Genomic DNA, 12,519 nt, shown 5'->3' on the forward strand with positions numbered 1-12,519 from the left:
GATGAGATGGGCAGCCTGGTGCGGCCTATGAATGGCTGAGGAGCCTTGAGAGGAGAGCGAGGGCAACTATAGAGAAAGCAGTTCAGAGAGAGAAGGTGCGGGTAGGTGTTCCAAGGGCTAACCATAGTGGGGGGAAGCGGAAGAAGGACCGCAAGTCCCATAGATTTGTAGTGGTAGACTAGCATAGATGGTCTGATCTGCAGGTTTACTTCGGGCGCTATTTCCACCCCCCTCTTCCTCCTGCCTCGCTTGATGGAACTGAGAGCTGCAGATGGAGCACGGGAGAGAAGATACAGAACTGCAGCAGCAGCTTCATAGCTTGGACTTCGTTTTACGCAAAAAGTGGTTGCTGCTTGTAATTATTTAATTGCAGTGTTTCATCAGCTGGTGTCTTGAGCAGCAACCTCTGGAAACAAAGAGCTAAAAACCGGCACTGCTCTCCAAAATTATCTGGTCCCTTTTAACTTTGTATTTCAGCTGGTTGACTAAAATCCCTTATTTTCAAATCTGTAAGCTGACAGCTATGCTATGGGCTTCTGTTAAGGAACTGGTGAAAACCATGCCTGCTAGATTCATTCTCTGTCAGACTGTCAGAGATGGTCCTGAACAGAGGTCTCAGGAGAATTCATTTGACTGACTCAGATATTAATTTTGTGTGAACCACTTAGAGATTTAAATTATATTAAGCAGTGTGTGTGTGTGTGAGAGAGAGAGAGAGAGAGAGAGAGAGAGAGAGAGAGAATTTAACTCCTGGGGCACTTCCAAGCCTGCTTGGAGGATGAGGATCAGCTTGAGAACTTTACTGATTTCTCTCCATTTTTTTCAGAGAGGAATAGGCACATTTCTGGGCCAATCCAAGGGGGTACTGAGGAAATTTGTCCATTCCAGCCCTGGATTTCTAATTTCAGCACTGTTACTTCTTGCAAACACTTGTAACAAGCAAATATGTAAACGACCTGCTTGTGATCTTATCTACTGCAGATGTCAGCTGGAAGAAGAAGAGGAGGAGGAGGAGGAGGAGGAGGAGTTTGGATTTGATATCCTACTTAACACTACCCTAAGGAGTCTCAAAGCGGCTAACAATCTCCTTTCCCTTCCTTCCCCACAACAAACACTCTGTGAGGTGAGTGGGGCTGAGAAACTTCAGAGAAGTGTGACTGGCCCAAGGTCACCCAGCAGCTGCATGTGGTGGAGTGGGGAATTGAACCCGGTTCACCAGATTATGAGTCCACTGCTCTAAACCACTACACCACACTGGCTCTGGAACCAATGGTTTGTCCTTTGAGCTACATGATAGCACAACTTCCTTCTGTATGAAAGAAGCTGTATGGGATCCCAATTTGAACTGCAGCATGGAGGAAGGATGAGGTCTAACACTAACCCCCTTGTTGTAGGACCCTGATCTAGATTGCGTCCGTGGAATAGCTTTCAGGGGGGGGCAAGTGTGAAGGTGTTAAGTTTGCTTAACTCTCTTCCTGTCTACTGCAAAAGTTATAGAGATAAGAGTAAGAGAGAAAATATATGAAGGAAATTGCATGGTCAACATTATATGCATTCATATGCCTTGATGCCTTCTCCTGTATGCTTTATCATTCAAATGTTTCATTCTTTTGCAAGTTGCAACCACTGCTCTTCATGTCCAATATCTATTTTTTCTATCTTGGTCAGGGAAAGAATTGTTGTTGTTGTTGTTGTTGTTGTTGCTGTTGTTGTTGTTGTATTGTTTGAATTCTCCCCACCTGGCTGGGTTTTCCCAGACACTTCCAGTACATATAAATACATAATAAAACATGAGACATAAAAACTACCCAATAGAGGGCTGCCTTCAGATGTCTTCTAAAAGTTGTGTAGTTCTTTATCTCCTTGACATTTGATGGAGGGGTGTTTCACAGAGAAGATGCCACGGCTGAGGAGGTCCTCTGCCTAGTTCCCTGTAACTTCACTTCTTGCATTGAGGGAACTGCCACTGCAAGAAGTGAAGTTACATTCTATGTCAAAATGACTTCTAGCATTTTGATCCCATCTTTTTTTGTTTTTATTTCCCACATTCATTACTATATGTTGTTGTTTTTCACGCCAAAGTCCAAACACCCTTGGCCCTAGTGTGACGTCTGAATTTGATTTAAAGTTGGGTGCACTTTGCGAAACAGGTAGGGTGTTTATTTGTGAGAGGAGGGGAGTAATGTTTTGCTTTGTATTTGGCCCATCAATCTCTCACAGTTGAGACTATTTTTATAGGGAGCTTGATATTTCCCAAGTGCTTCTCTGAAATGACATTCAGTTTGGTCTTTTAAATAATTCTCAAGCAAATGTATACATAGTTCTGAAAATATATTTCCTCAGCCATGTTCGTAAACAAGGGTAGAGTTTGTCAGAGAGAGAAAGGAGTTCAGTTCTCACATAACCTGCTGCGCTATGAGTCTGTGAAACTCTTAGGAGCAGAGTCCATTAGTCCTAGAACACAAGCCAAAGTGCACATTCCTTTTATGAGTTTGTCACCAAAACTCCGCTCTCCCCACTGCTCTGAAAGTAGCTGCTTTGAACTCATTGTGAACTTTGAACACAGTACTGAAAATACATACAGCTTAAATATTCCCACAATAAATTAATGTGTAGGATATACAAACACTTGGCTGGAACTAGGGATGAGACGATCTGTCCATTTCGATTCTCTTGGTTTGTCACTTTTCCATTCTTAGATTCAGTTCTCCACATTTTGTAGCAATATGCCATTTTTTAAAAAAAAATCCTTATGAAGATGGATCAGCGTTTTAGGGTGAATTTCTCCTAATCAGCATTTTTCTGAGTGCTGTACACATTTCTGCAAGCAATTTCTCCCAATATTATGAATGTTTATATTCTATTTTCTGTCATATCTTCATTTTTATGGACACTTGCCCCTAACAGATGCCTTTTCAGAAGCATAGTTTGGTGGGAGAGCTGCATTGCAAAATTCAGATAAATACGAATTCTGAAGGATGGCTGTGTTTCGGTTCACATCTTGTTTCTGAGTGTGCGAATCTGATAGATTCAGCTTAAATATGCACTGAATCAAATTTTTCCTCCATCCCTAGTTGCAAGCAAGTCTAACTGTCTTCATTAAGACGTAGTTCTAGACAAGTGTGCATAGGACTGAAGCTATACTCACTTAAGCCTATTTATGTTGGAAGGGTGGTGTACAAATTTAATTAAAGATTGATTGATTGATTGATTGATTGATTGATTGTCTGACCATCTTTATGTATGTGAATGCATGAAAGGGGGATCAGAACCACATCCGCTTGCCCTTACTAGGGAGGGATAAATTTACATTTTCCTCTGCTTCTCATTTTTCCACTCTTAAATTCAGTTCTCCACGTTTCCACATCAGTTTCTGATTTATTAATTAATTGATTTTAATAAGAAAAATTCATCAGCATTTTATTGCATATTTCTCCCTTACTTATCTTTGAAAATGGATGGTGGTGGTGGTGTTTTGCATACATAGCAATCCCATCTGGGCAAGTGATCAGACCCCGATTCACTCAATGTAAGCACTGGATTGCAAGCTCCTCTGCTTTCTGGGAGCATTAGGGAGAGAATTCTAATTAAGATTCTGTCAGTCTGGAATCCTACAGTCCCTAAGAGGGCGTCTCACGGGCCACCCAATACTCTGGGTTCGTTTGAGGCTTTCTCTCCTGTGCTGACAGTGTTCTGATGGCAGAGTGGGCAGAAAGAGGGCATTCTGTGGGGATATTTAGGGAGGCTTTGGCTCTCCTGGATCCCTAGAATGCCCCCAGAATGGGTGGGGAGAAAATGCTAACCTTGGAGATGGCGTATTTCTCCCTCCCCTTCCCCAATAGCAATCAGTGGGAAGGAGGAGATCATGGTTGGGCATCTAATTGAGTGGGGAGGAAAAACATGTCCACACTCCATTTTCAAGGAGCCTGGTGGGCCTCTGAATTTGGTGGTTTGTCTTTCCTTTGCGTCTCCCTCCCCTTTGCCCTTGGTTAAAATGGGAGCAACTTAACTCTCAAAGCTAAGATGCCTTTCTTTGAAAAATGTCAGCAATGCCATCATGCCCCCAGCATGCCTCATTAGAGCTCACGGGATATAATCACAACATGTGGTTTCATTTCTTTCTGGTTGAACAGAGTGGGCTGTCACAGGGTATAGAAACCCTTTTTCTTCCCATCAGTATTTAATTCTCTTGCAAGAAATACCAGGCCCCCCCTTTATTATTATTAGATAAAATACTCAGTGACTTACTGTTCTCTTTCACTCTACCCCACACCGCCTTCTTGGAATTACCATAGCCTTCCATTTTAATGCAAAGAACCGTTCTTTTGCCTTTGCCTCAGTAACTGCAGCTCACATATGCTTGTGATTAAATGGAATTCCTTAATTCTGAAAATATATTTCTCCGTATTCTCACTCTGCTGAACATTGAAAGCTTTGGAGTCCCCCGTGGATATCCTCTGGTTTCATTTATCTGTGAAGCTGAGGGAACTCAATGTGCTGGTGTTCTGTGGGCTACATTTTCTTCAGGATGGAAAAGGGGGGCTGTGGGTGTCAGCACAGATCATGTATAACCCTCCCCACTGCAGAGTTCATCAGCTTATGTCAAATGGGGTGCTTCCAAACAACCTGTTTACTTTTTTAAAATAAGATTTTATTAAAGCTTTTCATATTAAAATAAGATAAAAGAAACTCATCTAAATAAAAAGAAAAATGGAGAGAAAAAAAGAAGGAAAACCAAAGAAAAAACAAGAAAGAAAAAGTGGGGGGGGGAGAAAAATAAAAAGGACTTCAGATTTTCCACCTGTCAGTTAAATAAAATAAATTATTTGAAATATTCACTCTAGAATGACACCCAACAGATCTACTTTCTGTGTTAGACAATAATTTCCCAGTCTTCTGACCCAAATAGTTTAATTCATTCAGACAACCTGTTTATTGAAAATTCATCCTGATTTGTTTGTAGGGAAGTTACACAATGGTGTATCAAGAAACTGTTACTCCACAGTTTTCAGGGCATATTCCCTTTACAAAAATTCAGATATTTGGAGAAAGCACACTGTCTCCCAAACAACTGTAATTGTGCAACCTGAATTTTCTGCTATGTGATTGAACCCAGCTCAGAAATAACAACAGTCTGGGAGCACCCACTGTCTCAAAGTGGTAAAAGTGTGTGCTTCTCTTCAACTGATTTCATTCCCCACTTCTTGACATTACCTATATTTCAAGTTTCTTGACATCCCTGGCACTTTCCCTGCAGTATCTATAAAATGGCTTATTCCAACCCTTCAGGATACTGATGGGCTCCAGTTCAGCCTCAGCCAGCATGGCTAGGTCCTACTAACCATGCTCAAATGCACTCTCGTTCTCTCACTCACACACAGGACACACAATGCCCCTCTGAGTATCTGTGCAGATCAACTGAGGAGGGGGCTTCCAGCTCATGATGGGAGGGGAGCTGATGGCAGGAGAGGAGACGATTTGCATCCCCAGTAGGGGACTGGGCCACATGAAGATGCTCAAACATCTCTAGTCCCCTTGCCCCAGCACCACATCTGCATTCTTTTAGCTACTCTCAAAATCAGTGGGGTCTGATTTGGGGAGCCAGGTCATGTCCCTGAGCTGGGGATTAGCCATTTCTGGGTTAGAAGATCACACAAGTGTACTCATTGGCACATTATCAGGGGGGCCTAAGTGATATTTTCCATGTGTGGATGGGTCTCCTGTGTGTGTGTGTGTGTGTGTGTGTGTGTGTCCCATTTCCATTTTGTAGTCATGGAAGCAGTACAAACCACCTCTCAACTGGTTAACGGAGAATTAACGAAAGCAGTGGGAAGGAGAAATCTGGCAGTGCTATTGCCAATGTAAGCCTTCAAATGGTCTCCCTAATATAACCTTCCCTTGCTCTGTCCTCCAAATAAACACTCAGACCAGCGCATTTCGGTCAAGTCTTTTCCTCCAAGCTTATTCTCAATTCCAGAGGGTTCTTTAAAAAAACAAATCACAGCATTTTATTGCAACAAGTCTCAGACTCAAAGTCTCAGACTCAAAGTAAATAAATAAATTTCTCACTCGAAACAAGAGAGTGTGGATTTTCCAAAATACGCCCCACACACACACACACACACACAGGAAGTCTGGCTGTGGTAATACCAGGAAATAGAACAAACTGAAGGCTTGAGTACAAAACCAATAAGTTTGTTCTTCTGTCTCTTGGCCATTGATTGAGGAAAAGAGATACAGATCACATCTGATGCTTAGGACTTTTTCCAATCATCATTCATACATGTATCACCTACACACCCACACATTTTCCCCAGTGGCTTTTAATATATGAAAAATAACAGCTATTATATAACACATCATGTTCTCTTTGAAATTCATTGCACTTTTTTTTCTTACCAAAAAAAAACCCTTCAAATAATTTTGATACTGCAGAAGAATTTTAAAATAGATCTGACTACAGTATCTTAATGTTAACAGGTACTTTTCTATGCAGAGTGGGTGATAGAGATTGTGACTAATACGCACCCAGAAAAATAAGAAGGCCCTTATGCCGTATTTTGGTTAGAAGAAACCTTCTCACAGTAAAAGATGGTCCAGAAGCAAAGGTGTGCTGTATACAACAGAATCCCTGCACCTTGCTTCGTTATTCACCAGCTGGCAATGTGGAGTGCCATTTTTCTCTACCTGCTTTCCCTGTTTAAATGTACAATGCTTTAAACTGAAACACTTCTTTGATGTGTCTAGATCCAGCCTCAGTGTGTTCCCCATAAGGTCTTGGCCTGGCCTCATTTTAATTCTGACAGTTAACTGGGATTTAGGAGTATGTTGTTTAGAAAATAAATAGATAATCAAAACAGAGAATTTGCTCAAGACTCCGAGAGAAAGATGCATCTGTTTTTATTTCTCTCTGTTTCTCTTTTTTTTTAATAAAATTTTTATTAGGGGTTTTTACAAAATAAAGTACAAAGATAAACAACCTTTCTTTTATCTCAACAGAGTTTCATAACTTCTTTGGACTTCCTCACATCTCCCGCTGCCATTTTCATCATCATAGATTTTTCCATGCAATTTATCATCTAATTTGCAAATTTTATAACCACTTATTTAAATATAATCCTCTGTAAATTAATTTCTCTTAATCTCACTTTACATCCCATTCCGATCCGATTTTGTGGTGGCCAATTATTTATGATCAAACATCCTACTTAACTTTCCACCAAATCACAATATTTTTGTAAATAAGTCTTAAATTTCCTCCAATCTTCTTCAACCCTCTCTTCTCCCAGGTCTCGAATTCTGCCAGTCATCTCAGCCAGTTGCATATAGTCCATCAGCTGCATCTGCCATTCTTCCAGAGTGGGTAGATCTTGAGTTTTCCACTTCTTGGCGATAAGTATCCTTGCTGCTGCTGTTGCGTACAAAAAGAATGTTCGGTCCTTCTTTAGCACCATCTGGCCGACAATGCCCAGGAGGAAGGCCTCTGGTTTCTTAAGGAAGGTATACTTAAATACCTTTTTCAGCTCATTATATATCATTTCCCAGAAGACCTTCACCCTGGGACAAGTCCACCAGAGGTGAAAGAATGTTCCTTCATTTTCCTTACATTTCCAACATTTATTGTCTGGCACATGGCATATTTTGGCAAGTTTAACTGGGGTCATGTACCACCTATATATCATTTTCATTACATTTTCCTTCAGAGCATTACATGCCGTGAAGTTCATCCCCGTGGTCCACAACCTTTCCCAATCCTCAAACATAATATTATGCCCAATATCCTGTGCCCACTTTATCATGGCCGACTTAACCATTTCATCTTGTGTATTCCATTTCAACAGCAAGTTATACATTCTTGAGAGTACTTTAGTCTTAGGTTCTAACAATTCTGTTTCCAACTTCGATTTCTCCACCTGGAATCCTAACTTTTTATCCTTTTTAAAAATTTCTTGAATCTGAGCGTAATGTAACCAGTCTCGCACTTTGTCTTTCATTTTTTCCAAACTCTGCAATTTCCAATTATTGCCCTCTTTCTCTATTATTTCCCAATATTTCGGCCATTTGGCCTCCATATTGGGTCTTTTTCGGGCCTTAGCCTCCAGAGGTGATAGCCATCTTGGAGTTTTATTTTCCAATAGGTCTTTATATTTTGTCCAGACATTAAACACTGCTTTCCTGACAATATGGTTCTTAAAGGCCTTATTGATCTTAACTTTGTCATACCATAAGTATGCATGCCAACCAAATGCATTGTTAAAACCTTCTAAATCTAACACATCAGTGTCCTCTAGGAGTAGCCAGTCTTTTAGCCAGCAGAAAGCTGCGGCTTCATAGTACAACCTTAAGTCTGGCAGGGCAAAGCCCCCTCTTTCTTTCGCATCAGTTAATATCTTAAACTTAATTCTGGGCTTTTTGCCCTGCCAGACAAATTTAGAAATATCTCTCTGCCACTTCCTGAAGCACTCCGTCTTATCCACAATTTGCAATGTTTGAAACAAAAACAACATCTTAGGCAATACATTCATCTTAATAGCAGCAATTCGGCCTAACAAAGAAAGCTTCAATTTTGACCAACTGTCCAAGTCTCTCTTAATTTCAGACCAACATTTTTCATAATTGTCCTTAAATAGACTCAGATTTTTTGCTGTTATGTTTACCCCTAGGTACTTTACTTTTTTAACCACAGTTAGTTCTGTTTCTCTCTGAAACCGTTCTGACTCTGCATCTGTCAAGTTTTTTCCCAACACCTTAGTTTTCTGTTTGTTTAGTTTAAAGCCCGCTACCCGACCAAAGTCCTGAATCAATTGTAACACTCTTTTTGTGCTAGATTCTGGCTCTTGCAATGTCAAAACAAGGTCATCTGCAAAAGCTTTAAGTTTATATTGTTTCGCTCCGATCTGAATCCCTTGCACCAACCGGTCCCCTCTAATCAAGTTCAAGAGCACCTCCAGGACAGAGATAAACAGCAAGGGGGAAATCGGGCAGCCTTGTCGTGTCCCTTTTTCAATCTTAAACTCTTCTGTAACCACATTGTTGACTATCAGTTTTGCCTTTTGTTCTGAGTAAATCGCGTCAATCCCATTTTCAAAACCCCGCCCCACTCCCATTTCTTTTAAATTCCCCTTCATAAATTTCCAAGAAATGTTATCAAAGGCCTTCTCCGCGTCTATAAAAATTAGAACTGCTTTAGTGTTAATATTTGTTTGCAAAAATTCCAAAATGTCAATAATGTTCCTTGTATTAGCAAACAAATATCTTCCTGGGAGAAAGCCTGCCTGGTCTTTATGAATTGTCTCATTTAAAACCCTTTTGAGTCTTCCTGCCAAAACGTCAGCAAATATTTTGTAATCCACATTTAAAAGGGAAATGGGACGGTAGTTCTTAAGTTGTGTCTTTTCAGTTTCTGATTTTGGTATCAATGTGATGAAAGCTTCCTTCCACGATTCAGGCGCCTTCTTTCCCTCCATAATTTCATTGCTGACCTCCATCAGTGGTTGAATCAAATAGTCACTTAATATCTTATAGTACTTGGAGGTCAAGCCATCTGGCCCTGGAGACTTGCCCAACTTCATATTCTGAATGGCCTGTTCTATCTCTAATCGTGTTATTTTACTATTCAGGAGTGATCTATTTTCTTGTGATAGTTTTTTAAGTCCATTTTTCTCCAAAAATTTTGCAATCTCTTCCTCATTTTGTGGCCCTTGAGTGTATAATTTCTTAAAATATTTCTGGAAACATTTTCTAATTTCCACCGGGTTCTGAATATTCCTTCCTTCTATTTCCAAATTTGTTACTATGTTCAGCTTTTGTCTCTTCTTCAACTGCCAAGCCAGCAGTTTCCCACATTTATTAGCCGATTCAAATGTTTTTTGTTTCATTGATTTAATCTTCCATTCTATTTCCTGATTTATCAGTTTGGAATATTGTGCCTGATGAAGTTTAATTTCTCTCAAGATCGGCTGTGACTTCGGGTTTACTCTTAGTTTCTTCTCTAACTCTTTAATTTTCCCCAAAATCTTATCCTTTTTCTCATTTTGTAGTCTTTTCTTTATAGCGTTCTGTTGTATCAAGAACCCTCTCATCACAGCTTTGCTTGCGTCTATTTCTCTCTGTTTCTCATTTTTCCAACCTTCAGTTCAGTTCAGTTCTGCATCAGTTTTGCTTTGCTTTTTTTAAAAAAAAGTTCTCACAAATATTCATCAGGAATTTATTGCATATTTTCTCTACATCTTCGTATACACATTTTGCAAGCAATTTCCCCTAATGGAATACAGTTATTTTCACAAATAGATACATTGCTCAGCTCAGTCTTGCTCACGAGCATTTAAGCAAATGAGAGGTTGGAAGAGGCCTCCTGGATCAGGCCAAAAACCCATCTAGTTCAGCATCCTGGCATCACAGTGCCCAGCCAGATGCCCATGGGAAGCTTGCAGGACTTGAGTGAAATTTGGCCTCCCTCAAAACATGTGTTCAGATGCATCCTGCCTCAAGCAGTAGAGACAGAACTTAGCCATTGCAGCTCATGACAATGGATAGGCTTCTCCACCATGAATCTCTTTAATCCTCTTTTCAAGCCATCTAAACTGGTGGCCCTCGCTGTCTCCTGTGGGAGCAGAACTCCTTTCACATATTGCGATTAGACAAACTGCTAGAGAACAGTTTGGAGTCATTCTGTGACAATTGCTTTAACTGCTGAAGCTTCCGCCTGTTGTCTGAAGATGGTATGCTCGCTCCATGAACCATGCCAACATGCTGGGAAAGCACATTTGGCATATTTGTGACTGTGACAATAAACAAATATGTCCCTCACAACTGACACATTTGTAGTTTGTTCTTTGCTATTTATACCTCAGGAGAAAACCTTTCCTCCTGGTAAATTTCATCTTCTTATACAGAGCTTTCTCTGCAAAGAGAATCGTTTTAAAGTTCAGAAACCCAGTTTAAGCTGGCGTGAAATCTCTTGTAAAATCACCTCTCTGCTTGCATGAAAAACTAAATGTCCTAAGAGGTCAGGAGTGCCCTTTCCATGAAGCAATGTGAAACGGTCGCTTCAGGCTGCAGATTCAAGGAATCACTGTTTCTCCCCTGTCTCTAGCCTCTTGTTTCTATGTTTAAAATGAGCTAATTCTGCATTAGAGAAGACATCCCATTGTGATTTTTTTTTGCATCAAGGGGTAAAAATGTCTTCTTGCTATTGCTATTATCACCTGCAGTGGTTGCAACCTATGCACTCTTTCTGGGAAGTAAGCCCCAGTGAATACAATAAACCTGTACAATACTGTACTGTTCATTGTTTTTATTGTTGCATTAGTGTTTAATAGTGTACAGTGGTGCCTCGCAAGACGAAATTAATCCGTTCCGCGAGTCTCTTTGTCTTGCGGTTTTTTCATCTTGCGAAGCACGGCTATTAGCGGCTTAGCGGCTATTAACGGCTTAGCGGCTTTAAGAAAAAGGAAACAAACTCACAAGAACTCGCAAGACGTTTCTTCTTGCGAAGCAAGCCCATAGGGAAATTCATCTTGTGGAACAACTCAAAAAACGGAAAACTCTTTCGTCTTGCGCGTTTACCATATATTTCTGTATATTTCTGCCCTGATAAGGAATAATAAGAATAAGAATAATACACCATAAAATGTTGCCTTGTCCCTTATATACCCAACCAATCAATGCTTTCTGCAGGAGAGGGCAACCTGCAGGTACCCTTTTACCAGGACGGACCATTCCACACAATCTCACAACTTGGCCTTTACTGTGGTGGCTCCCACCCTATGGACCACATTCCCATTACGTATCAAGCAGGTGCCATCTTTACAGTCTTTTCACTGTCTGCTTACAACTTTTCTGACAAGCTTTCTAAATAGCATAGCTTTTTTATTCCTGTGGTTTCTGCATATATTTGAAATTGTTTTAATTGTTCTTTTACATGCAGTTGTTTTGTATACAGTTTTTATTGCGAAATCACTCTGAGATGCTGCATCGGAAGCAATTCATAAATGAATGAATGAAAATAATACGAATCATAGTAATACTGGCACAGCTGGATTGAGTTGTTCTGGAACCCCCATTTCTCATAAAGGATTCCTACTGATATGCCTAAGTAAATGTTACATTTCATCATCAGATGCCAGTGAAAAAATGCAGGGTAAGTTAACTCTACAAGGTTATCACTGCCCCGCCATGTGGAGACCATTTTCCCCCCAATGGCATCCCAATGGCAAATGTCTGACCTAACTCTGTGTTAGCATCACTTTGATTTATGTGAACATCTAATTATCTCAACATTGCCGATGTTCTCCATCCTTCCCCCATCCTTCATTCAGATACATGAGGTTGATTGCATACTCTGCATTAATCAAAATACTTTTGAACAAAGCAGGCTTAGAATTCTAAACAGCACATCATGCTATTAGCTTCAGGCTTGTCTCCCTTGTTCAGGGTTCCACACACCAGCCTCGTATTGATTTTTCTGCATCTTTTGTTGAGAGCAGAGCAGAATTTGCCATTTCCAGCCCTAAGTAA

The sequence above is a fragment of the Podarcis gaigeae genome (genome assembly GCF_964106915.1).
Source record: "Podarcis gaigeae genome assembly, chromosome: 2".
Lineage (NCBI taxonomy): Eukaryota > Metazoa > Chordata > Lepidosauria > Squamata > Lacertidae > Podarcis > Podarcis gaigeae.